We start from the raw sequence: 24,777 nt of genomic DNA on the forward strand, positions 1-24,777 counted from the left end.
AGTGCAGCCAGGGTATATGTGACATATTTTCCAGTTTCAAACAGTCTCTAATGACCAACCTATAAAGGCATAACTCCTCCTTAAGCCACATTGCACACCACAGTAAAATTGGGCACTGATGAATAAAATCTGAGATGTCACTCATACCAAGATCTTTGTGCAAATCTCTGAGGGCATACCTTGCCCTACACTTAAGAGCATACATCACAGCAAAGGTGGACATGGGTATGAACTGGGGATTACATGTAAGGTAGCAGTAGCCCTTCTTAAAGGAACCAATATTTTGTCCTTAAGGGCTGCCAGTTGAGACCATAATCTATTAAAAATCCCCAAGTTAGTAAAAGTATCCACCTTGGTTAAAACGTGAGATTTCTTAAAATTGGTTAGAAGGGCCAAGGTATCCATAAAATCAATAAAAAGGTCTTAGAGTCACTGGAGGCTTCTGGCGGTGCCCACGTTCATTTGCCTATTAAAGGGCAGGAATCAATCTTGCTCCTGCTCTAGCAACATCTACATTCTGAGCAGAAAGCACCTCCTCTAAACTATTAATATACATAATAAACAGGAAGGGCACCAAAATACACCCCTAACGAACACCCCTTCTTAGGTTAGAGTGCTTGGTGCACTTCCCATTATTCCCAAATCTAACTGAGCCCGTCAAACCACTGGGCTGTCCCTCAGAAAGGTTTTCAGCATGGTTTCCCTATATGCCCCAGCTCTGCCAAGAGCTTTTCTCAGTTAATCATGTCGAAGGCAGAGCTGAGGTCAATGAAAGCAAAGTGTATCGACCCTTTTTTTAGCCATGTGTATTAATTAAAAGATGCAGGTTAAGGTTCTGCTCCTCCATTCACTTGCCAGGCCTAAACTCATACTGGAGGTCAGACAGTATACTGTCCTCATCTGCCCAAAAAGTGAGTCTCTCCAAGATAATTTAACCAATGATTTTGACCTCTGTGTCAATTAACTCAACAGGTGTGTAACATGCTGGGTCCTTCATGGACCCCCTTTTATAAACAGATACTATCACCAATTGATGCCAGGCCTCTAGTGAAGAGCTACTAATGGATGCATTCATATGAAGAGTGAGAAGAGGGCCCCATAGGTTTACTAGGAATTTAAACAAGTCCCCCCGGAACGCCATTCATGCCTGGAGGCTTACCTAAGTGAAGGGACATGGTTTCATCACTTACCTCTTCCCAGTGATATTTCTACTTTGCACCCTCAGCTACAACTGGGTTAGACAGTTCTAAGTCCTCACTATGGTATAATATGGTAAAATGATTCCCCCAATCCTGGTCCAGGACAGTTGTCTGATTGGATACCTGATTAATTTTAAAAAACAGATCGTTACTACCCTCCAGGGCATGGCACTATCCATCAAAGCATTAGCTGTCTTAAGGTTCTCCCACAACTCTTTTTGCAGCTCAAGCTTCCTATTTCTTTGGACATCTCTGTATGTAGTCCTATGTCATTGCACCTCACATCTATCTTGTGGAGTTTTTTGTAGAACATCTAGGATCGCGTTGTGTGCTCCTGTGCAGTTCCTATCGAACCAACCCCCTGGTGTTGGAGTACTTGGCATCCGCGGCTTGGTAAGAGCAGAGTTGATTTGGGCGCATAGCATGTCAAAAGCCCTTGAAATACTATCCTGGGAGAACTCTACATCCAAACAGATATGAAACTCAGATTAGCAGTTTGAGATCAGCTTGGCATTAAAAAACTCCAGTATTACCATGTCACATTTCAGTCTTCCTCCACAATCTTTTGCGATGATTGGGGTTTTAAAGAGAAACTGCTAATCTGCCTGCTTCATATCCCAGTGAAAACTAGCAAATAGGGGGTTTTGGTCACAAAGCAAGTTCCAATTCACAGTAAATGTTTTCCGGGATGAAAGAAACTGGCTGGGACAAAATCCCCTTAAAGCTTTTTAGATGTTAATAGCCTGGTGGTGGCGGGGTCGAAAGGGAAAGGATCCTCCAATAAGAATTAGATTTTGCAGCCCTAAGTCTCCAAACTTGTCTATATGTTTTTACCCTCAATTAAGCTCTATCTGATTGCACTTGCCACTATTGCCTATGGGTATTTTTTGACAACTATTTTTGAGGCTCTATAAGTAGGTCTTGTGTTTTCATGATTCATGTGCCTTCTTCTATCCCTGAGTGGCAGCTTCTGATTTTAGTTTACCACCAACCTGTTCAAGTAGAAAAGGAAGAAGGGGGCATGTTATGCTAATGTCTTTGTAATTGGGATGTGCTGTGCAGGTTGTGTGTACCGGTTCTCAATGAAACTCTAATGATGTGGTAGCATTTTCCCAAAATATGACAAATTTGCAAAACCCACATGAAAATGATTTCTTATGATTTGTGTTTTTTATAATGCATAGAGTTGTAACCAAAAAACTAACTATGTTGCAACTAAAATGAATTTCCTAAGACATTTAGTTGGGTAGATAATAAGACTGGTAGTCATGCCACATTTCCGTGTAATACACCATTATTTCTAATATGGATTTACTTTCTCATGTTCTGCTCAACCTGCTCAAATCCCCTTCCCATCATTGTCCTGCCTCAAAGCCACCCCTGTCTCCTCAGAATACCAAGTGAATGATGTAAACGTAATTGTGATGTACAACATTATAAGAAAGTCTGTATTGTCAATGAAGCTTCCACCATGTATCTAAGGTATCATTTTCAAGGACTTCCACGGGAAGTGTTGATGGAGACATGCAACATCTATGAGCTATTGTTGTTGTGATGTTTAATTTTTTGTTGATCATCTCTTGAGGTTGATTGCTAAGGGAGAAGATGGAAGATTTTTTAAAATTATTTTTTATTGGTATTGACAGGATAGACATTACAACTACTGGCAGACATATAATTGCACCTTATTGGTTAAGTTGTCGTCGTTGACTTAAAAACAGAAAACAAACATATAACATAGAACATAAAGCGTCTGGTGGTAATGGCTGGTTTAGACAGAAAGAACAGATTCACTGGATGGATGCGTAGAGCTTTGACCCTGGTTGTTATACAGAGTTTGTGTCTTTGTTTGGTATGGAGCCCTTCTGATATATTATACTCTTCTTCCATGTTGGATGTAGAGACGCGCTTGCCTATGGTGGTTTGAAGATGTCCATGTGGATGTCCAGTTTGGACCACATCGCTCTTCAGTCATGTCTGCCTGGCGTGTTTCTGAGGGTGGTCGTGTCTGCCCCTCTTAGGAAGATCACCCAGTTGAGCCAGCTTTTGAAGGTGGCCTTCCAGTTTGTCAAGATTGTTTTTGTTGCCGACGTGAGGAGAAAGTCAAGGAGGTTCCTATCTTCTTGGGTCGTGATTTCCTGTGAGATATGTGCTGACACTATAGTGGCGAATGACTCTTTAAGGGTGCAGCCTCGTGTTTTGTTAGTGAAATCTAGCACCTGTTTCCAAATTTTTTTGACTGTAGAGCAGCTGAAGCTGAGGTGTGCTAGGTCTCCTTTTTCTGATCCGCAGTTCCAGCCTGTGTCATTGTCCTTTAGACCTACAGATGCCAGCCGTGGCGGCGTCCAGTAGGCTTGGTTTAGTATCCAGAATTTGGTTTGTGCGAAAACTGGAGATATCATGTTCTTGGATGGGGAGGCCCACAGAGTTTGTATTTCCTGTTCGGACAGTTTAGTCTCAGTTTGGCTTTCCCAGAAGGCCATTTTCTTATCGTTGAGCTTAGACGTGGCTGGTCGGAGTAGTTTGTACAGCAGTGAGACTTGGTGGCCTGTCTTGTTTATGTTCTCCATGAGCTGGAAGATCGAGGGGGTTTGTCTGTGTAGCTTTTCTTTCGTTAGGGCTGTTTTTATGGCAAGGAAGTTGTAGAGTTCCATGTCTCGTAGGTTGTGTTCTCTCTGCAGGTTGTTGAAGGTGTGCGGCGTCCCATCCTGTTCTAGTTGTATTGGAAAGTGAATCCCCCTCGTTTTCCATGTCCTCATGTCTAAGGTTTTACCTCTGTATTTAATCTTGTTGTTATCCCATAGTGTCTCCCACTGGGAGTTTTTGATCCTGACCTCTAGGTTGCAGTCTATCTTATTACCTTAGGAAATGGGGTAGTGCTAATGTCTTTATAATTATGTTTATGTTTCTGATTTACCAATGTGACCCTATCCATGAACATGTCATACTGAATTTGCAGAATCTATTTTTAGAAAGTGTGATTGGCGTAAAAAATCTTGCACTTTAGCTGCTCAAGTTCAGTTTGAGTCTGGTTCGAAATGTCTTAGGTTTTGTTGGATTTTGGAGCTGTCATTAAGACTGCTGATACTGGAGAACTTATTTTTCTGTGTCCATTAGACTCTATTATTTATGGGCTGTGTCTTTATTCTTTGAGTCTGAAATTTCGAATAATTACTTGATATCTGTTAGCTAGGGATTAACGTTTTCTATGACTTTACATTTATATTGTATCTTCTGTATTTTGAGCATTTATGCCATTTCATGCATATTTTCTCTGTACCTACTAACTTTTTCTGTATTAACAATCCTCTTTTTGCCTTATTTTTGTTCTACAACTCAGTGCTTTATGCTTTGAATATTTATTTCTGTATAACTCTGCTAAATAGTGTTATTCTGATGATGAGTGTAGTCTATAACCACTAGAATGACTAGAGACACTGGAGATAATCTATTTAGGTAAAATGCAGCTCCCATTCCCATAGTTTTGGTAGTAGAGGATGGTTGGCTTTAGAACACCTCTTCTTTAAAGCTCCCCCAAAAAGCTTTTTAACTTTGGTGCTTAAAACGAAGGAGAATTGAGTTTTGGACTTTTGACAACTTTTCTGGTGTTGGATTCATCAGTGGGGTGGCAAGCGTGCTACTGTGTGGTCCTGAGGGTATTAGACTATAAGTATGAGTAGGGAAACTTTGAAGTGTGAGATTAGTGTCTGTCATGATGGATTTTTGTTTCTGTTTTTGCGGGGAGTTGTTTGGATATGTAATGATGATTGTGGCTTCGATTTGTGGGTTGATTACCATTTTGATGTTGTATTATGCATATTTGTGAACCCATTTGATGTTATTTTGTTGAAAATTGAAAATTGAGTTAATTATCAGATTTAATCGTAAATCCAAGATTTCAAGATGTGATGTAAAGAGTAAGGTGCCTCATAAGCATCAGACCGGATCTGTGTTAACGGATTTTCAATTTCCTAAACTTGGGAGCTTAACTTGGGTTACTATGTATACACTAGTGCACAGGGTATATAACATTAACCTAGAGGGAGATTTCTGGACAGAAATTTGCCTGGCGAGCACTTTAAAGCTTGTGTGGAGTTTTCAAACTTGTTTTCTGATTCAGTTTTTTCTTCAATTTTATCTGAAATTGAGTTTTTACTTTTGAGAGTGTATTTCATTCATAAGGACTGTTTTAATTTTCCCTTCTAGGGTAAACAGAAAAGGGATTTTGTTAAATGTTAAGGTTTAATTTTCTGTATATTTTCCCTGTTCAAGGTGAAACTGTGCTGATCAGCTAGGTGAGCCACCCTGGGATTGGTGCATTATCATTATTAGCAGTGCTCTGATTGGTTGTTCATCAGTTTTGCTGCGCTTGTATAGAGTGACCTTTGACAGAGCTGCGCTGGTATTGGTTGTTGTTCGCTTAATTCATTTTCAGCGTTGTTTTGATTTTTGAGATTGTTTAAAGTGTAAGACAGTACAAATGTGGGTGGAATAGTGACAAAACTTAAATCTAAGAAAGAGGATAAGCTTAACGATTGTCAGAAAAAGCAAAAATGCTGAAAATAGGCACCATAGCATCTGAAATGGTAAAAGAGATTGGGTATTGCATGTGCATCTGGATTCCAAAATTGAATACGTATACAGCACACAATGAGAAATGACAATTTCCTAAGGAGGGCATCTTTAATTATGAGAAGTTAGCATGCTCAGACAGAATATGTACGATATGAAACCAAAGCCTAAGGAACACAGTTAGAAGCTATCAATAAGTGGGATTGCATGGATATGGAGAAAGAAAGAGAAAATAAAGATAGACTAATGAAGAAGTCCACCAGGGGTTGTTTAGAAGCTAAAATAGAGAGGAGAAGGCATGGAAAAAATGTAAAATAGAAAGTGCTAAACATTTCCTGGTATAGTAAGAGACCGAGCAGCCAAAAACAGATAAGGCAAAAGACAAAAAGGGAGATGAAATTGTTGTACTTTCAGAATGTCCTGTCATGAAGTGCTCTGCATGATGTCTAGTAGTTCTACTTCTTCCCTGTGAAGTTCTACTCTGTCATAAGAGCTGTGTGTTCTGAGCATGTTTAGGTTCAAGTAGTGTTGGTTGTTGAGTCAGTTACTTCTGGACTTGGTGATGGATGGACCTGCCAGCTGTGTAGCCTCTAACAATAACCCATTCAACTTAAAGTGGCTTGGCTTCATTACTACAGAGATATGATGGTGAAAATTTGTTTTTTTTGTTCAAAAGATTTTATTGGTATTTTAGGGAAAAAAAGGAAAATGTACACATAGTGGATACTATTCAATTATCTTGTTTATTGTTGTATAACAAACGTTAACAAGTTGACATTATAAAAAAAATAACTCTTGAGAGCTTAATGAACATGTATAAAGCATAGTTAATGGCTCTGTCAGAAGAGGACCAGATAGGGAGAGAAGGAAAGACAGGGAGAGATGGAAAAGATAGCTGGCAATGAGCCAGTCTATGCCATGATTAATGTGGAAGTAGAGGAATATTAATGTCTGTCAATTTGAGTTCTAGCTGAGCATGCTCTTTGTGTGAATTTTGCATATTAGTTTTAGTATTAGTTTTATTCATGGCGGTTTTATATTTTGAATATATAGGTCAAGGTTTCCATAGTCTGTGTGAGGAAATTGAGTTAACATTTTTGTTGGTTACTGAGTTGTCTGCACTTTTGGTGCAGCAGATCCAGGCCCACCATGTATGGTGTGAAATGATTTCCATTCACAAGGATTTTTTTTCAGTAGTTACAGTTAGCAGGCCTTTAAAAATCATAAACATGTTACTATATTTGCAGGTCTGGTGACATAAATAATCTGCTTGGCCTAATTCTAATGCTTTTGGCCCATAAACTGATTTCAAATGATGTTAGTTCACTGAGCTGCCATTTTATTCATTAGCACATATGAGAGCACCTTCAAATATGCAAGTTCAGAATGTCTGCTGTATAAACAAGCATTGGCATAGCCAATAGGTCTCGCTTTTGGGACCTTCTAAGTATTTAGTTATGCAGCACAATCAACTGTTGCATGGCTAAACACTTCTAAGGTCCCAAAGGCGAGACCTATTGGCTATGCCAATGCTTGTAGGGGGGCCCTACTGACACTCGCCTGAGCCTTTTCTGATTGTTGGGGGCACTTGCACTGACCTGTTCCTCTGTCCGCTGGTTCCGCCGCCCCGTATCGCCGCAGCTGGTCTCCCCCTGCCGCCGCAGCCCTTTCCCATCTGAGCGTGGCCGCATTAAGGGGAGACCACAAGTCCCAGGAGCCTTTGCGGCCGGAAGCCGCCAACGCGTATTCCGCGCCAGGAGGCGCATAAATCGGAGGACATCCCCGGTGGAGCGGGGGCCCTACGGATACTCGCCTGAGCCTTTTCTGAATGTTGGGGGCTCTTGCACTGACCTGTTCCTCTGCCTGCTGGTTCCGCCGCCCCGCATTGCCGCAGCTGGTCTCCCCCTGCGCCGCACCCCTTTCTCATCTGAGCGCGGCCGCAGTGAGGGGGGGACCACAAGTCCCGGGAGCCTTTGCGGCCGGAAGCCGCCAACGCGTATTCCGCGCCAGGAGGCGCATAAATCGAGGACATCCCCGGTGGAGCGGGGGCCCTACTGACACTCGCCTGAGCCTTTCCTGATTGTTGGAGGCACTTGCACTGACCTGTTCCTCTGCCCGCTGGTTCCGCCGCCCCGTATCGCCGCAGCTGGTTTCCCCCTGCCGCCGTAGGCCTTTCCCATCTGAGCGCGGCCACAGTGAGGGGGCACCACAAGTCCCGGGAGCCTTTGCGGCCGGAAGCCGCCAACGCGTATTCCGCGCCAGGAGGTGCATAAATCCGAGGACATCCTTGGTGGAGCGGGGGCCCTACTGCTTTTCTGATTGTTGGGGGCACTTGCACTGACCTGTTCCTCTGCCCGCTGGTTCCGCCGCCCCGCATCGCCGCAGCTGGTCTCCCCCTGCCGCCGCAGCCCTTTCCCATCTGAGCGCGGCCGCAGTAAGGGGGGACCACAAGTCCCGGGAGCCTTTGCAGCCGGAAGCCGCCAACGCATATTCCGCGCCAGGAGGCGCATGAATCGGAGGACATCCCCCGCATCGTGGGATCGCGCGCGGGTTGAGCCGGGTTAAGCCCGGGACAAGGGTGGGACCGTCTGTGGCCGTCAGGGGCCAAAGGAGGCCGGGCTGGCCCACCCCTCTGACACCCAGGCCACCTTGAGGAGCAAGACATTGGTTAGTGACTTGAATCCCGTTATAATTTTGTGTGGTCCTTATGGCAATGAATCGAAAAAACGCACAGAGAAGGGGGGCAGGAGTGGTTGGGACTTTGGACGCTTTCCTAAACAGAGCAGAATCCGTCTTGCAAAAAGAGATAATCCTGACGGAGAAGAGACTATCCTTAGGCATATCTAAGGGGAACAGGAGGTCATCGTTAGGAGTAATTAGCAAAGCCAAATCTCCAGCAGTAAATCTTTACTCGCTAGTCTATTTTAGTAAACAGGGACAGGAGCACGGGATTGGTAGTGCTGATGATATAACTCCTATTTCTAATGACACCAATTTAGATGCGCCCAGTGACCAAACTCTTACCTTGGTAATATCCCCTTTGGATGCGGCCCAAATAGCTCCTCCAAGTCCAATAAAAGTTACACCAAATGCTTCACGATTATCCAACACACCAAGTAGCCTCCTGATCTCCACTCCTGAGGAGGATATACCTAAAACCAGCCCAGCCCTGTCTTCAAGGCTTCGTAACCATAGATCAGCATCAGCGCTCAAGGGCCTGGGTTACTGCCCTAATAAAAAAAACGCAAATCCCCCAGTGAGGAATAATAACATCAAGAAAACCGGGGGGGGGGAGACAAAATAATACATCTAATAATGAGATGGGGGAAAAATAGCGCTAACTAAAACCATAAGCACACAAACAGAGAGTGAAATCCTACCCCATACCCCATGGCTTGAGGGAATACTCGACAATTTTGAAACAAAATTAAAACGTTCACTAGAAATTATGTTAACTGAAAAAGTGGACAAATTAGAAAATTGCTTGATAGCAAGTCTTTCCCAGTTTGCTACAAAGATAGAGCATTTGTGTAAAAAGTTGGGGGATTCTGAAAGAAATAATACCCTCATTCCAACCGAGAGCGAGAGTAATGCCCCACCACAAACTATGCCCAAAGGACAGGATACAGAAAGACCGATAAAACCTAGGAATCTCGTGCTGGAGACTGATAGACCTAGAGAGGGAAATAAATATAACACGCAGGACACTGAGGGGAACAGCGCTGGGAGTTCACACAGACCATCAGTTCAGGGAAGTCCGAATAAGCAGAACGGTACATAGTCCGAAAGAAACAGACCTAACCCCTAATAGTGATGACCTGCAGCTGCCGCCGGCATCCTCACTGTATGTGATAGTACTAACCGGGGTGCCATCGCTAAAAAGAGAACAAAAAGAATCCTGGCAAAACTTACGTAACAAAGCAGTGGATTGGCTGGTAAAATTTCAACTGTTCCATCCAGCAAATAGTGATGACATATTGATGATTCGCAGAGTTGGGTGGCTGGGCGAATCATCCAAGAACATTAGAGGAGACTGCGTGGTCATCAATTTTAGACGATCACAACAAGTCAGAAGGATATTAGAATACAGGGAAGAACCCTATGCCCTAAACACGTGTATTAGTGCCCTCTCTCTGGGCTACTTTTACAAGACACAGTATGGTGGTAACCCCAGGCAGCAGACCCCTTTTGTCCCCCTGACGAACAGATTTGAAGGCTTTTCAACATTGGACGAGTTAGACTGACTAAAGAACTCAAGTATTTTTACAATTCCTATTGTTAATTACTGTAAGGAGAGTTACCCCAGTGAAAAGGCACAGATCCCTCCCACCAAACATGCACCAAAGGAATCAAGTAGAGAGGGAGGATCAGGGACCGCAGTATTTATACAAGCACACAGGCCCGATCCAAAAGCTGGATTTAGGGACGCTATTATCAATATAGGGAGCCCACCCGGGCACATTAACCACCATGGAAACCTGGAAGTGAACCGTATGTCCTGGAATATAGCAGGGCGTAATAAGAATCTTCACGATACGATCTGGTGTAATTATATAAATAAATGTGACATAATACTCCTACAGGAGACTTGGTCACTGGAAATTTCCCATAGATTTGGCTATAAAACTTTTTGCAAGAATGCTACCCCCTCTGTAAGAGGGAACCCGTCTGGGGGCTTGGTGATCTGGATAAGGATTACCCTGGAAATTGAAATTTCCCTTCTCCCTATCCAGTCCCAGGATCTGCTGGGCGTAAAAATAGTCACAAGAGACAAAAAAACTATCTATTTAATTAACGTGTATAACAGGCCAAATCCATCTAATAAGGAATCCCATATAATAGAGCAACTTGATTCTTATCTCGATAAATTAGGTCCCAGCTCCCAAGTAGTTGTTGGTGGTGACTTTAATTGTAAGTATGAACCAATACTGGGTTTCGATAGTTTATTTGTTGAACAAGACAAGACAAATAATATTTCAGTTTTAGACAGCAGTGGGGAGGTAAAATGCACGGCAGTACAAATCCTACAATTAAGCGTAGGACATGATCTAAAGGCATGTAATGGCCGCTTCCAGTCAGACCGACCTACGGCACCAACATTCTGTAGAGGGACCTCTAGGAGTCATATAGACTTTGTATTTGTTTCTATCAGTTTGTGGCATTTAATTATAGATTTTAAAGTTGACCCCAGGACGGAGAGTGATCACTTCCCGTTACAACTAATCTTAGAACCCCAGCCTTTTAGGACTAGTACAGCGGGGGATGCAGGGAATAATTTAAGCACTGGGGATCTCCAAATAAACAACAATAGACGCGCTGTAAAATGGCCATATATTTTAGCTAAGTACTCAACAATGACAAGCATTTATAACATCTTCGCGGACATTGTTGCATCCTTTCAGGATCTCCTATTAGGGGAATGTAGTGTATTAGATATGCAATACAGCTTGGTGGAGGTATTGTCATCCCTCCTGAGTAAAACCCATGAGAACAATAAGGGATCCAAGGACAACCAACTTGAACTAGGAAATCCCTGGTACAATAAAGAGTGTCGACTAGCTAAAACCAATTTAATCCAGGCAGTAAAGAATAAGAATATACAAGAAATAAGAGATAGAAGGTGTGTATATAATAAAACTCTTGCAGAAGCAAAAAAAGCCTGGGATGATGAAATTTGGTCTGACCTTATTACTGCAGCAAAATTAGGGGACCAGGCTACCTTTTGGAGCTTAATATCCAAGGGGAACAAGATGGGAAGGACTCCCAAAGACCTTTTCCTAGATGAAAAAACTTGGGTTGATCACTTCTCCAAGCTGTATTCACACAATATTGGGGGATCACCTATTGTGGAAAAGGAAGCAGAAGTATTACCAAGGTTACCTAACCTACACTTTAGTTTAGAAGAGACCGTTAAGGCAATACAGGCGACTAAAGCAGGAAAAGCCCCAGGATCCGATAAGATTCCAGGTGATCTACTAAAGCATGATATTGAAGGTTGGGGTCCATATAAAAACTTTTTATGTAACTCAATAGTAGCGGTTACACCGATCCCTGAAACATGGCAAATTATCGCCCAATTAGTTTAATTGATCTTTTACAAAAAAATATTGCCAGACATATTTTAAATAGACTTTTAGAATGGATGGAAGAAACCCACGTGCTATCAAAGTACCAAGCGGGGTTTAGGATAAAAACTAGCACTACGGATCAAGTGTTTAGATTTACATGTATTTGTTGGAAATACATTACCCTAAGGAAGGGCAGCCTGTATGTTGCTTTTATAGATCTGAGGGCTGCCTTCGACCTAGTCCCTCAAACCCTACTATGGGATTTATTAAAAGATATAGGGGTCCCAGGCGAATTACTCATGCAATTGATTAGACTTCACGCAGGGAACTACACCAAAGTGAGATGGGGACCAAGGGTGGAATTATCCAAGGCCATACCAGTGAGACTGGGTGTACGACAAGGATGCGTGTTGGCACCCACGCTTTTCTCGCTGTATGTAAATGACATCCCCAAATACTTAGGAAATTGTAGCCACGACTCCCCAAAACTTGGGGGGAAAACGATCACAGCATTATTATTTGCTGATGATACTATTCTTATCTCCCAGACCCCCAAGGGACTACAATGTTTAGTGAATTCCTTTCATAATTATTGCTTCGAGAAGGGGCTAGAAATTAATTCATCAAAGACCAAATACATGTCCATAAACCCGCAAAAATCATTTAGGAAGAATCTGTCCTTAAATAATCAAAAACTGGAATACGTGGGAAGTTTTAATTATTTGGGAATCATGTTGGACAGTAAATTATCCTGGAAGGGACATCTAGAGAAAAACAGGCTAACGCTTCGACAAATTCTGCTGCCGATACTGAAAAGACATGGAGAAAGCCAGTCCAAGGCTATTTCTACTGTCTTGGAAGTTTTTAAAGCAAAGGCACAATCGGCGGTACTCTATGGGGCCGAGATCTGGGGGCCACACTGCAAAAAGAACTTTGAACGGGAAGAAAATAATTTCATACGGAGATTCCTTAAAATCCCGATTAGGACACCCTTAACATCAGTACTCTTGGATATTAATATTAAACGCACTGACCATCAAGCAATCCTAAGACCCTTATTATATTGGGTTAGGATATGGACTACCCCAGAGCTGACTAATTATAGAGATGGCCTGGTAGAAATTATGCAGAGTGATGGATATAAGAATATCCCCTGGCTAAAACATGTTTTATCTTGGGTAAACAAGCTAGGTTTATTGTACTACTGGGAAGAGCCCTCAAAACTGACACCTCTTTGCAAGAAGTCCACTTTCTGGTCCTATATGAGAAATGATATGTTACATAGCTCATCTACGGGGCCACTTACCCTGAAGTTCCTATCTTTTAAAGATGCTGTTTCTTTTGAACCCTTCATGGATGAGATAGGTCCCTTGCTAGCGAAATCCTTATTCCTACAATTTAGATATGGAGTTTTGCAAATTAATGCAAATACGTCCAGATGGGGGGGATCTAAGGAACATGATCTATGCACTCTTTGCACGCAGAAGGTTAAAGAAAATGATGTTCATATACTTTTCTTTTGCCCAGCATATAAACTACCTAGGGAACGATGGATTAGATCCTTGTGTAGGAACCTGGGTGTAAGGATTTGTAGTGAAGCAGAACGCATATTGAGGTCCAATACTTCACAACTGGTAGTTTTTTGTATAAGTAGATTTTTATATAATGTCTACTTGATCAGGAAGAAGGCTGGACTAAAACTCTAGCGTCATAGTCCTATATTATTACTGAACCCTAGGTTAAGGAACCATTGTATTTTTAATTTTATAAAACTGACTAGTTATTCTGATCAAATTTTTACTAAATGATTAAATGTCTGGCTTTTAAATGTATTTCAATGTATTTATGATATTAGATGATAGGTTTTAGGCGTAATTTGAATATGTGTATAAAATTGTATAATTATCTCTGCCCTAACCCATTGTACCCGATCTATTGGATAATCTGTTATGTAAAATGTAATGTTTTAAATTGTTCTTTTATGGCTAAAAATAGCCGAAATAAAGATTAACGAACAATGCTTGGTGTGGTTGTGTGTGTGGCTGTGTGTGTGTGTGTGTGTGTGGCTGTGTGTGTGTGTGTGCGTTGTGTGTGTGCGTTGTGTGTGTGTGTTGTGTGTGTGCGTTGTGTGTGTGTGGTTGTGTGTGTGTGTGGTTGTATGTGTGTGGTTGTGTGTGTGGTTGTGTGTGGTTGTGTGTGGGTGCAGTTGCAGGTGTGGTTGTGGGTGTGGATGTGTGGTTGTGTGTGTGGTTGTATGTGGTTGTGTGTGTGGTTGTGTGTGTGTTTGTGTGTGGTTGTGTGTGTGGTTGTGTGTGGTTGTATGTGTATGGTTGTGCGTGTGTGGATGTGTGTGTGTGGCTGTGTGTGTGGCTGTGTGTATGTGGCTGTGTGTGTGTGTGTGTGTTTGTGTGGTTGTGTGCATGGTTTTGTGTGTGGTTGTGTGTGGTTGTATGTGTGTGTGGTTGTGTGTGTGTGTGCGGTTGTGTGTGGTTCTGTGTGTGCATGTGTGGTTGTGTGTGTGGTTGTTTGTGGTTGTGTGTGGGTGAGGTTGTGGGTGCCAGTGTGGTTTTGGGTGTGGATGTGTGTGGTTGCGTGTGTGGTTGTGTGTGTGTGGTTGTGTGTGGTTGTGGGTTTGGTTGTGTGTGTGTGGTTGTGTGTGGTTGGTTGTGTGTGTGTGTGGTTGTGTGTGTGTGGTTGTGTGGGTGGTTGTGTGTGTGGTTGTGTATGGTTATGTGTGTGTGTGGTTGTGTGTGTGCGTGGTTGTGTGTGTGGTTGTGTGTGTGGTTGTGTGTGGTTGTGTGTGGTTGTGTGTGTGGTTGTGTGTGTGGTTGTGTGTGTGGTTGTTTGTGGTTGTGTGTGTGTGGTTGTGTGTGGTTTTGTGTGTGTGGTTTTGTGTGTGTGTGTGTGTGGTTGTGTGTGTGGGTGTGTGGGTATGGTTGTGTGTGTGGGTGTTTGTGTGGGTGTTTGTGTAGGTGTGTGGGTGTGGTTTTGTGTGTTTGTGGTTGTGTGTGTGTGGTTGTGTGGTTGTGGGTATGTGTGGGTGTGTGTCTGTGGTTTGTGTGGTTGTGTGTGTGGTTGTGAGGGGTTGTCTGTGTGGTTGTGTGTGGCGTGGCTGTGCGTGGTTGTCTGTGTGTGTGGCTGTGTGTGTGGTTGTGTGTGGTTCTGTGTGTGGTAGTGTGTGGGTGCAGTTGTGGGTGCGGTTGTGGTTGTGGCTGTGTGTGTGGTTGTGTGTGGTTTTGTGTGTGGGTGTGTATGTTTGTGTGTGGTTGTATGTGTGGTTGTATGTGTGGTTTTGTGCGTGGTTGTGTGCTTAGTTGTGTGTGGTTGTGTGTGTGGTTGTGTGTGTGGATCTGTGTGTGGTTGTGTGTGGTTGTGGTTGTGTGTGTGGTTGTGGGGGTATGTGGTTGGGGTTGTGTGTGGTTGCGGTTGTGGGTGTGGGTGTGGTTGTGTGTGTGGTTGTGTGCATGGTTGTGTGTGTGGTTGTGTGTGGTTGTGTGTGGGTGGTTGTGTGTGTTATTGGGTGTGTGGTTGTGTGTGTGGTTGTGTGTTGTGTGTGTGTGGTTGTATCTGTGGTTGTGGTTGTGGGTGTGGTTTTGGGTTTGGTTGTGTTTGTGTGGTTGTTGTGTTTGTGTGGTTGTTGTGTTTGTGGTTGTGTGTGTGTGGTTGTGTGTGTGGTTGTGTGTGTGGTTGTGTGTGTGTGGTTGTGTGTGTTTGTGGGTGTGTGGTTGTGTGTGTGTGGTTGTGTGTGTGTGTGTGGTTGTGTGTGTGGTTGTGTGTGTGGTTGTGTGTGTGGTTGTGTGTGTGGTTGTGTGTGGGTGGTTGTGTGTGTTATTGGGTGTGTGGTTGTGTGTGTGGTTGTGTGTTGTGTGTGGTTGTGGTTGTGGGTGTGGTTTTGGGTTTGGTTGTGTTTGTGTGGTTGTTGTGTTTGTGTGTGTGGTTGTGTGTGTGTGTGTGTGTGGTTGTGTGTGTGGTTGTGTGTGTGGTTGTATGTGTGGTTGTGTGTGTTTGTGGGTGTGTGGTGGTGTGTGTGTGTGGTTTTGTGCGTGTGGTTGTGTGCGTGGTTGTGTGTGTTTGTGGGTGTGTGGTTGTGTGTGTGGTTGTGTGACTGTGTGTGGTTGTGGGTGTGGGTGTGATTGTGTGTGTGTGGTTGTGTGTGTGGTTGTGTCTTTTGTTGTGTCTGTGGTTGTGGGTATGGTTGTGTGTGTGGTTGTGTGGTTGTGTGTGTGGTTGTGTGTGGGTGTCTGTGTGGTTGTGTCTGTGTGGTTGTGTGTGTGTGGTTGTGTGGTTGTGGTCATGTATGTGTGTGGTTGTGTGTGTGTGGTTGTGGTAGTGTGTGGTTTTGTGCGTGTGTTTGTGGGTGCGTGTGTGGTTGAGTGTGTGGTTGTGTGTGTGGTTGTGTGTGTGGTTGTGTGTCTGTGGTTGTGTGTGTGTGGTTGTGTGTGTGGTTGTGTGTGTGGTTGTATGTGGTTGTGTGTGGTTGTGTGTGTGTGGTTGTGTGTTTGCATGTGTGTGGTTGTGTGTGGTTGTGTGGTTGTGTGTGTGTGTGGTTGTGTTTGTGGTTGTACATGTGGTTGTGTGTGTGTTTGTGGTTGTATGTGTGTGGTGTGTGTGTGGTTGTGTGTGGGGTTGTTTGTGTGGTTGTGTGTGTGTGTGTGTGGTTATGTGTGGTTATGTGTGGTTGTGTGTGGTTTTGTTGTGTGTGGGATTGTGTGTTTGGCTGTGTGGTTGTTGTGTATATGTGTGGTTGTGTGTGTGTGTGGTTGTGTGTGTGGCTGTGTGTGTGGCTGTGTGTGTGGCTGTGTGTGTGTGTGGTTGTGTGAGTGTGGTTGTGTGTGTGTGTGGTTGTGTGTGTGACAGTAATACTAAAAGCATCTCAAAATAAAGGAACACAAACATCAAGTTTGTGGAAAGAGAAAGCACATTGTAAGTAAACGGGCGCAGCAAAGCATTAACACAACAACATGTTCTTTGATGTTTGATGTTCTTTGAACGGGAACATCTACAGGGGCGCTGCTAAAGTGATCGCGGGCGAAAGTGATCTCAGGCGCTTAATGAGTATGACGAGGTTTGCCATTTGGCGCCTTGGCTCCTAAGCGTGCACCGGTGCACATGCACTGTAGTTCTAGGGTGGCCATGGTTGCATTTTTTGAGCCCTAACTAAATGTCTCACCAGGGCAGCGCATACGCTGGGTCAGGCGAGACCTAAAAAACTATTTTGTTTGATTTAATAGACTAAACATTTGCTCCATATATAATACAAACCTAGCTACATATAGAATACATGTGACCCCTGATTTGCCACTCAGTTAATTAACAACATTGTCATCAGGGCGGGGCAGGAATGTTTCTCAAATCATGCCTAAAAATGACCACTTAATAAATAAATAACAAAAGAATAAAGAGGTAGCTCACAGTTTTTTTGCAATCAGCAGATTTTACAGTGAAATGGCCACAAATTTCCCACTGATAAAACTATATAATGTACAAATAATAATGTTTGTAAATCGAGTTTCTGCAAATATGTGTAATTTGCACATCACCAAGTGAAGTATTCTGATTTGTTTTGATCCTATTAAAATCATTGTTTGCATCACATTTCTTAAGTGCAAAAAAATTTCCTTTCGTAATTCCGGATATATTTTTAAATACTTCTACTATTAATTTACGAGCTATTTAAATTTATTTTTGTTTCGCAATGATTGTCAGACAGCTCACTTGACAAAAAGCTCCAATTTCAGTAAGAAAAAAGAAAAACAAACTCAATTTTTCAAGCAGCAATTAGTAAAAAGGAAAACTGATATTTTACCTCTTTCCTTCAACAGACAACAAATGTGTCAAGATAAAAACAAGATTTAATTGCATCTTTAGTGCACATTCACTTTCTGAATGCAGAACACCTGTTTCTTTCTAGCTTATGGTCACTTAGCCAGTGGGCTTGTAGGTGCTAAAAATAGATCACTCTGACTCCCATTGCTAGAGAGTGAGTAGATTTTTCGAGGCCTAGTTAGCAACAAGTGGAGGAGGCACTGTTTGCTAGCATTTAGCTCTAGAAGAGATGTAAGAGACCAAGGGGCTAGGTCACCACATAGTACAATGGTTGTGATTTCTGCCCAGAATGTACCAAGCATCTTGCAATCAAAAATAATTTGTGCAGGGGAACCAGGTGCTTTGTGGCAGTTCCAGCATTGGTCCTATTCAATGTGCCTGATTTAAACAGTGTTTCTGCAAGTCCAGTATGCTTTATGGAATGTCTACATTTTCCTTTCGGATAAGATAGGGAAAATCTTATTTTTTTTAAGTAGAATTTCCAAATACTTTTCCAATATTTCTTTGGATAGGCTTGTGGAGGAACTTGACATGGGAATTACTTGCCATTTACTTTGAATTCTTGAGGTAAGTTCCTTATTTGACATTGGAAAATGTTATCAACTCTAGCATGTGGTAAGGCAGATAGTTTTGTAAGTAAATTGTATATTCCATTGCTTTAATAGAAACATTCAAGCTGCTTAGCTTGTGTGCACTTTGTAGTTCTGGGAAGGTGTTAGGCATTGTAGAAGATCATAAGTCTTGAATGTATAAAATGCTGTTTCTGCCCAGCATGCCCACATGGGGGAGGTTATACTTTACAAATCCATATCAGTTTGTTGCAAGTCATCAAGAAATGATTCAAGATCGTCTGGTTCGTCATAAATTATGTTTTTCCCACTGGAGATGATTCTCATTTTCGAAGGGCCTACAAAAGAGAAGGAAATGTTCAGTGTTTTCATTTTATTTCTGAGGGCTAAAAATCCTCTCCTGTGTGCGACAGTTTCTTTAGCGCAGTCCTGAGATAGCTCTATTTTGTGTCTGTTCCATACTATTGATTTCACTTTTCTCATTTGGTCCAGGATCATATCTGTATGAGGGTAATGGAGGGGTCTGGAGATCAATGGCCTGGGGATTTTGTGTGATCCATCATTCTTGTTAGTATTCGATGGCTCCTCGATTTCAAAGTTTTTCTTAAAGACATTATTTAAAGCAATGGAAACCCAGTGTTCTAGGAAGGATTTGTAGGAGCATATTTTCTTAGCATGCTCAGGAAGTCCAAAGATTCTAACCTTCCCTATACTGTTCCTGTTATCGACATCCATAATTTATTTCTATAACCTTGCCATTTTCTTTGCGGTTTGTGTTTAGCATTTTAGCTGGATGGTAAGCTGGTCTTTGGCTTTGCTTATTCTAGATTCAGCTTCTTCCATTTTGGTTGGCATATTTTGAAACTCTTTTCTGAGACCTTGCATTGGTAACTGTAGAAGGTCAGGTCAGGTTGGTTGAAGAATCTGAACTATCCTTGATTGGAGAGTCTCGGGAGAGGAGGCTCTAATTTTGTTTTCTTTTGTCCCAATTTGTGCTCCTTGGTCTCTTAGTGTCTCTTTCTTTATCTTTTGGGTTAGCGATTTCTCGGTGTGTGAGCATAGTTGTGACCGAAGTTGGATGTACAGGGTGTCGATTTTGTCAAGTTACCTTGTCAGGATACCAATATAAGAAAATACACTGGCCTGTCCTGGCAATTATTGACACCAAGCAGAGGGTTAATGCCTCAGTATATATACTTTGCAGGCCACAAACCTCAATCAACTGGAAACCCCATATATACATAAGGTGCATTTCTACAACCAGGTGTCCATAGAGGGCAGTGTAGTCCCTAATCTACTTTTCTTTGAAAAGCTTGTCAACTGCAGAAATCCAGTTTGGTGGGGAGACACTGATATCTTATGACACTATGCGTGGGGGCTACCCATGAGTAAACTAGCCAGATCGAAGATAGGCTCTTGTGTTCTCAAGCTGTCGGCATTGTTGATGAATTCAATGATGAAGGCAGGGGGCGGTCTGTTATCTTCGTCATTTTAATATTATTTAATATGGTGATCAGTACATTAAAATCAGTTAGTTCGTTGTTGTGATTTTCACTTAAATGATGGTGTTAGGCCTTCATATAAATTGCCCCGTATGGGTGTGAGTATCAGGCTTCTAGTTGTGCGTAGATAGATGAGATCAGGTCACAGGCTGGCTTCAAATTACTGAACAATATTGTGAGTCATTATATCTGCTCTCAATCTATCAGGGAATTTATAGATCGCGCTACTCACCCGCGAGGGTCTCAAGGTGCTGGGGGTAGGAGGAGAGAGCAGCTCTGGTCAGTCGAAGATCCAGGTCTTGAGGTTCTTCCTGAAGGTGCGTAGGGTAGGGCAGCATCTGATGTTGACAGGGAGCTCGTTCCAGGCCTTGGCCACGACGTAGGAGAAGGCTCTTCTGCCTGCTCTGCTGCTGCTGATGTGGGGGGTCTCTGCCAGGGTGAGGTTGGCGGAGCGGAGGTTCCTTATGGGTATGTGGAAGGAGACTCTCTCATTGGGGTATTTGGGTCCGATGTTTTGAAGGAATTTATAGGCGTGGGTGAGTAGTTTGCAGATTACTCTCTTCTCAACGGGCAGCCAGTATAGGTCACGTAGGTGTTGGGTCATGTGTTCGTTTTGGAAAAGACTACGGGGCCCCTGCAACTAAGGATGAACCCTAGCAGGGAATAACTAATTGGGAAAACGAGCAGGTGCACCGGGTTCAGTGCAAGGATATTTTAAAAAATCTAAGCGTTAACACTGCAAAAAGAATCCTCATCTACAACAAATTTATGACAAATTGTTCCTTTTAATATATATCTTTTTTTTCTCTTTTTTCTCTTTTATCAAAAATATATTTTATGGTTAATTATTTATAAAACATATACATTTTAGCAGCACATTCTTGTATCTGATGATCAAACAATTCAATTGGCGTACATGATCAATATATTTTCACAATTCATACATTGTTTACATACATTAAATTGATTAAACTATCTCGTGGGGATATATACATTCATCAAAAACTAAACAATTACACAAGTTCACTGGTAACAATGTGTAGAAACAAATCACCAAGGTGTTTCGGCAAATGCCTTCCTCAGGATGTTCTGTTTTACCAGTAAATTCTATGAAACAAGAAATGCGTATGACTGTTCTTTAAAGTGGCAACGCATAGAGTTGATAATCTAATACATACAATGATAAACTTAAGGTATCAATATTAACACACAAGGGTATAGGCTATGTACATCCGTTGTAATATCTTGAAACTAATCACACTTCCATACTCCCATACTTCTAATGTGTCCAGTACTATACAACATCTAAATAGTGAATTAAAAAATACTATTTACAAATTCCATATTTTGTGTCTATTTCAAATAATCTATAGTGTGGACTGGTCTGTTATGGTTACTTAAAAAGAGTAAAGCGATTAAGGCCTTTACCTGTCTGTTTTTTCTCGAGGATAGGGTCAAGCGAATAGATGTCCCAGATAGATTTAACTAGTATGGGTGGGACCTGTAAATCACACATGAATATGTCCATATTTATCGCATTATTATGGTCTACATACATCTACATTTCACTCTCTATCTTGTGTCTATATACTTGACAAGAAATGAGAACAGTTTCGTTTGACTACATCTCTAACTTATTCAATATTATTTGGACTCTAGCTTACTCAATGGGACAGATTAGATGATACATTTCCCACTGATCTATTTATTCCTAATATATATAAAGGATATATGCTCAGCAATTCCTTAATGGTTTAAAAACATATGGCTTCTGGGCATATAATATGGCCTCTAGCCAAGTATAAGGGATAGTATGGATAGCAAATCTCCAACTGTCCTATTTAAATTGCCTGTTGTTTGAAAGATATATGCTCAATAGTTCGCGAATAACGTAAATTCCTATAATATCTGAGCATGTACCGACTAGATTATCCATACATGGTTGATGAGTAAAAAGGTTGCCTCAATAGAGGTAGAAGGATACAAAGCGATAGATGAAACAATTCTGTTAGTAACAGCTCGAGATGTAAATTTTAGAAGAAGTCATCATGACTTGATAATTCTCGCTTCGGTGCTTACTCTAATCAGGGGTTCCACTCGGAAACTCTGGGCATTAGCTTGCCTAATCTCCACAACGGCCCCATCAATTCCGGGGATGCCTGGCTCCACTTTGGGGACTCCCAGCAGGGACCATCCCACAGGGAAAGCCAGGACTGGTTCCCCAGAGTTATACAGCGTCAGGAGACCTATGGACGGGTAGCAGTGCGCTTTACAAGCTCAAATACATTTACATACATTTACATACATATGAATGTACCTGTGTATAAATAATTAGACTTGGAAGGTATTATCATTGTATTTTCTCGGTCTGCTCCTCTTTAGAATCTAGCCATCTTGTCCTTCCATTACTGAAAATAAATATACAAAATCGTGAGATTTCTAATGTCCGATTTTTAAGTTATGCATCACATAGTCGCTATGCTTTACATTGCTAGGTTTTTAATCTCCTCGTATTGTGGGTGCATGACCATTACCCGTTTTGTTTACCCGAGCTTAGCTAATACCCCTGTAGCATATTTTAAATGTAAACCGTTTATGAGCCTGACTATCGTAACCGTTAGTTAAGTAGTCCAACGCCTAGGTCAAGTTCTCGAGCATGCTCATTTAAATGTAAAGCGTTTATGAGCCTGACTATTGTGACCATTAGTTAAGTAGTCAAACGCCTGGGTCTAGTTCTCGAGCATGCTCATTTGAATTAACGTAGAGACCAGACTTGCCTGATTAAATCGATGATATAATCCCATATGCTGCCTCCACGGCTTCCGCGTAAAGAGTACACTGACTGTTCTTCCTGGTCTAATGTAGTCTTGCGTTAGTGAATGATCCTAGTGACGTGATGACGTAAATGACGACAACTACGCTCGATCTATTGGTGCGCTCTGGGGTAATATGCACCGCGATGTGACTAGTCGTACTATATATATATTCTATTGTTACAGGGAGCAACAATAACGGCAAATGCAAATGCAAAGAAAGACCAACTATTTTATCACTCCAGAATAAAATGCAGGGAGTTATAAAAAGATGCTGAATAAATTGCACAAAAGAAAAATGATGGCCAAAATTCAATATTTCAAAAGGTTATGATATGCCCAACGATAGGGACAGCAGCCGCTATCTCCCTCGTGGGTTCTTTACCCCCCATGATTCCTACAAGGGGAAAGAAAACGTAATGTAACTCCCCTATTGCTTCTATGGTATGTAAAAGACGGCAGCCGCCATCTTGTGGTGAGAAATGTTTCTCACATAGATTTAGTAATTGGGGATAGGGTGTGGTAAATATCCTCAGGTGCTTATGTTCTATCATGAACGAAAAGACCTGAACTATAAAGATTTAGGATATTAGGAATTCTGAACAAAGAGCCTCAATAGAAGGAGTCTAACTTTTGACTAAAGGTCCTAGCCTGGACGTGCTCTATATATATGGAGTCCTAAGATGCTAGGGACCCATCTAGAGTGAACAAAAAGTAATAGAGCTATTTTATGGTTAACCAGGCTTCCCTACTGTATTGCCTGCTCCCAAGGTATTTCCAAGTTAAGCCCTTTGGTAGATGTTTTCAATATAAAGATCCAATATACTTCTCGCAGTTTTCTAATTTTATCTGAGTCTATTCCTTTCTTCTGGTTAATCCTTTCTAGAATATACCATTGCATATCTTCTGGTGTGTGTTCCTTCTCAATGTAATGTGTGACCATGGGGGCCTTAATTTTGCGTGTTCTGATGGCCGATCTGTGTTCAGTCAGGCGCACATTCATAGCTCTTCCTGTTTGTCCCACATATCCTTTTCTGCAAGGACATATGATAAGATATACTACACTTGTGGTTCTGCAATTGTTCAAATTTTCTGGGGCAATCACATGGTTGTTAAAGTGTAGGGTTGGACCCTGAAGGGCCATGGGGCATGATTTAAAATTTGAACATTTATATGCACCCAACACTGGCTGCATGGAACTGATGTGCAGTTGCTGAGGGACATTATTTTGACTCATGCGTGACCGTACAATATGGTCCTTGATGGATTTATTTCGTCTATAGGCGAACATGGGCTTTGGAATTCTCTGTTCTTTTGGTGTGTTCACATTCAGTATGTGCCAATTCGCACATATAGCTTGTCTGATTCTATCATGAAGCATAGAATGTCTGGTTTTTTGAATACCAGTCCTGGATCCTTTTTTTCTTTCTTCAAGAGGTGTTGGCGATCATAATATCGGGCAAGAATGAAGATACTGCAACATTATCGGCACTATAAAAGAAGATGAGACGCATAGAATTACATGGACATTACATGTTGCAATATTTAAAAGCAGGAGTCATACCCCAGGGGTTGAGGGTTAGGAATATACCAGGACTGTTTATTCAAATTAAAGAATTTCTAGAACGCTGGGCATTAATATCAAAAAGCTGTTCTCGAGATTATATGATGCTGATAGTTGAGACAGCTAAAGAGGTGTTGCAACAGTTGGCGCAAGAGATTCAAGAGTTAGAGGATAAAATTAACAGCTCGGGAATAATAGAAGAAGCTAAAAAAAAGCTAGAGGAAATACAGAAAGATCTCAAGTCTTACACAGAATATCTTACCAAACGAAAAACAGAAAAATTACAAAAAGATATTCGATTTTACAGAAAAGAGATTGCCTATCCCTATCTAGCAGAACATTATTACAGCCAATTAGAAGGGGAACCACATGTTATAAACAGCAAAACTTTGGTGAAAAGGTTACGACTTTCTCAGAGTCTTCAGATTCTGACAATGAAGGCCATTATCAAGGTAATGGATACCAAAACTCTAGACCAAACACCAGACAATACAATAGACAACCTTTTTTAGGCCGTCGCTCAGTGAGACGGAGCAACTGGAGACCCCAATATCAACCACGATTTCAGAGTACTTCCCATATGGACTACAATCAGTTCCAGGACAATCCACCCATGTCCTACAACCAATACCTAGAAACACGCAACAAAAGGTATTGGCGAGAC

At 42.0% G+C, this 24,777-nt stretch overlaps 1 protein-coding gene across 1 annotated transcript in view; it reads left to right on the plus strand.

The window, feature by feature from the left end:
* ODAD2 (outer dynein arm docking complex subunit 2) overlaps window positions 1-24,777 on the plus strand; it is a 1,353,572-nt gene that overhangs the window by 35,321 nt on the left and 1,293,474 nt on the right. The window lies entirely within an intron of this gene.

This window comes from Lissotriton helveticus, chromosome 10, assembly GCF_964261635.1.
Source record: "Lissotriton helveticus chromosome 10, aLisHel1.1, whole genome shotgun sequence".
NCBI lineage: Eukaryota > Metazoa > Chordata > Amphibia > Caudata > Salamandridae > Lissotriton > Lissotriton helveticus.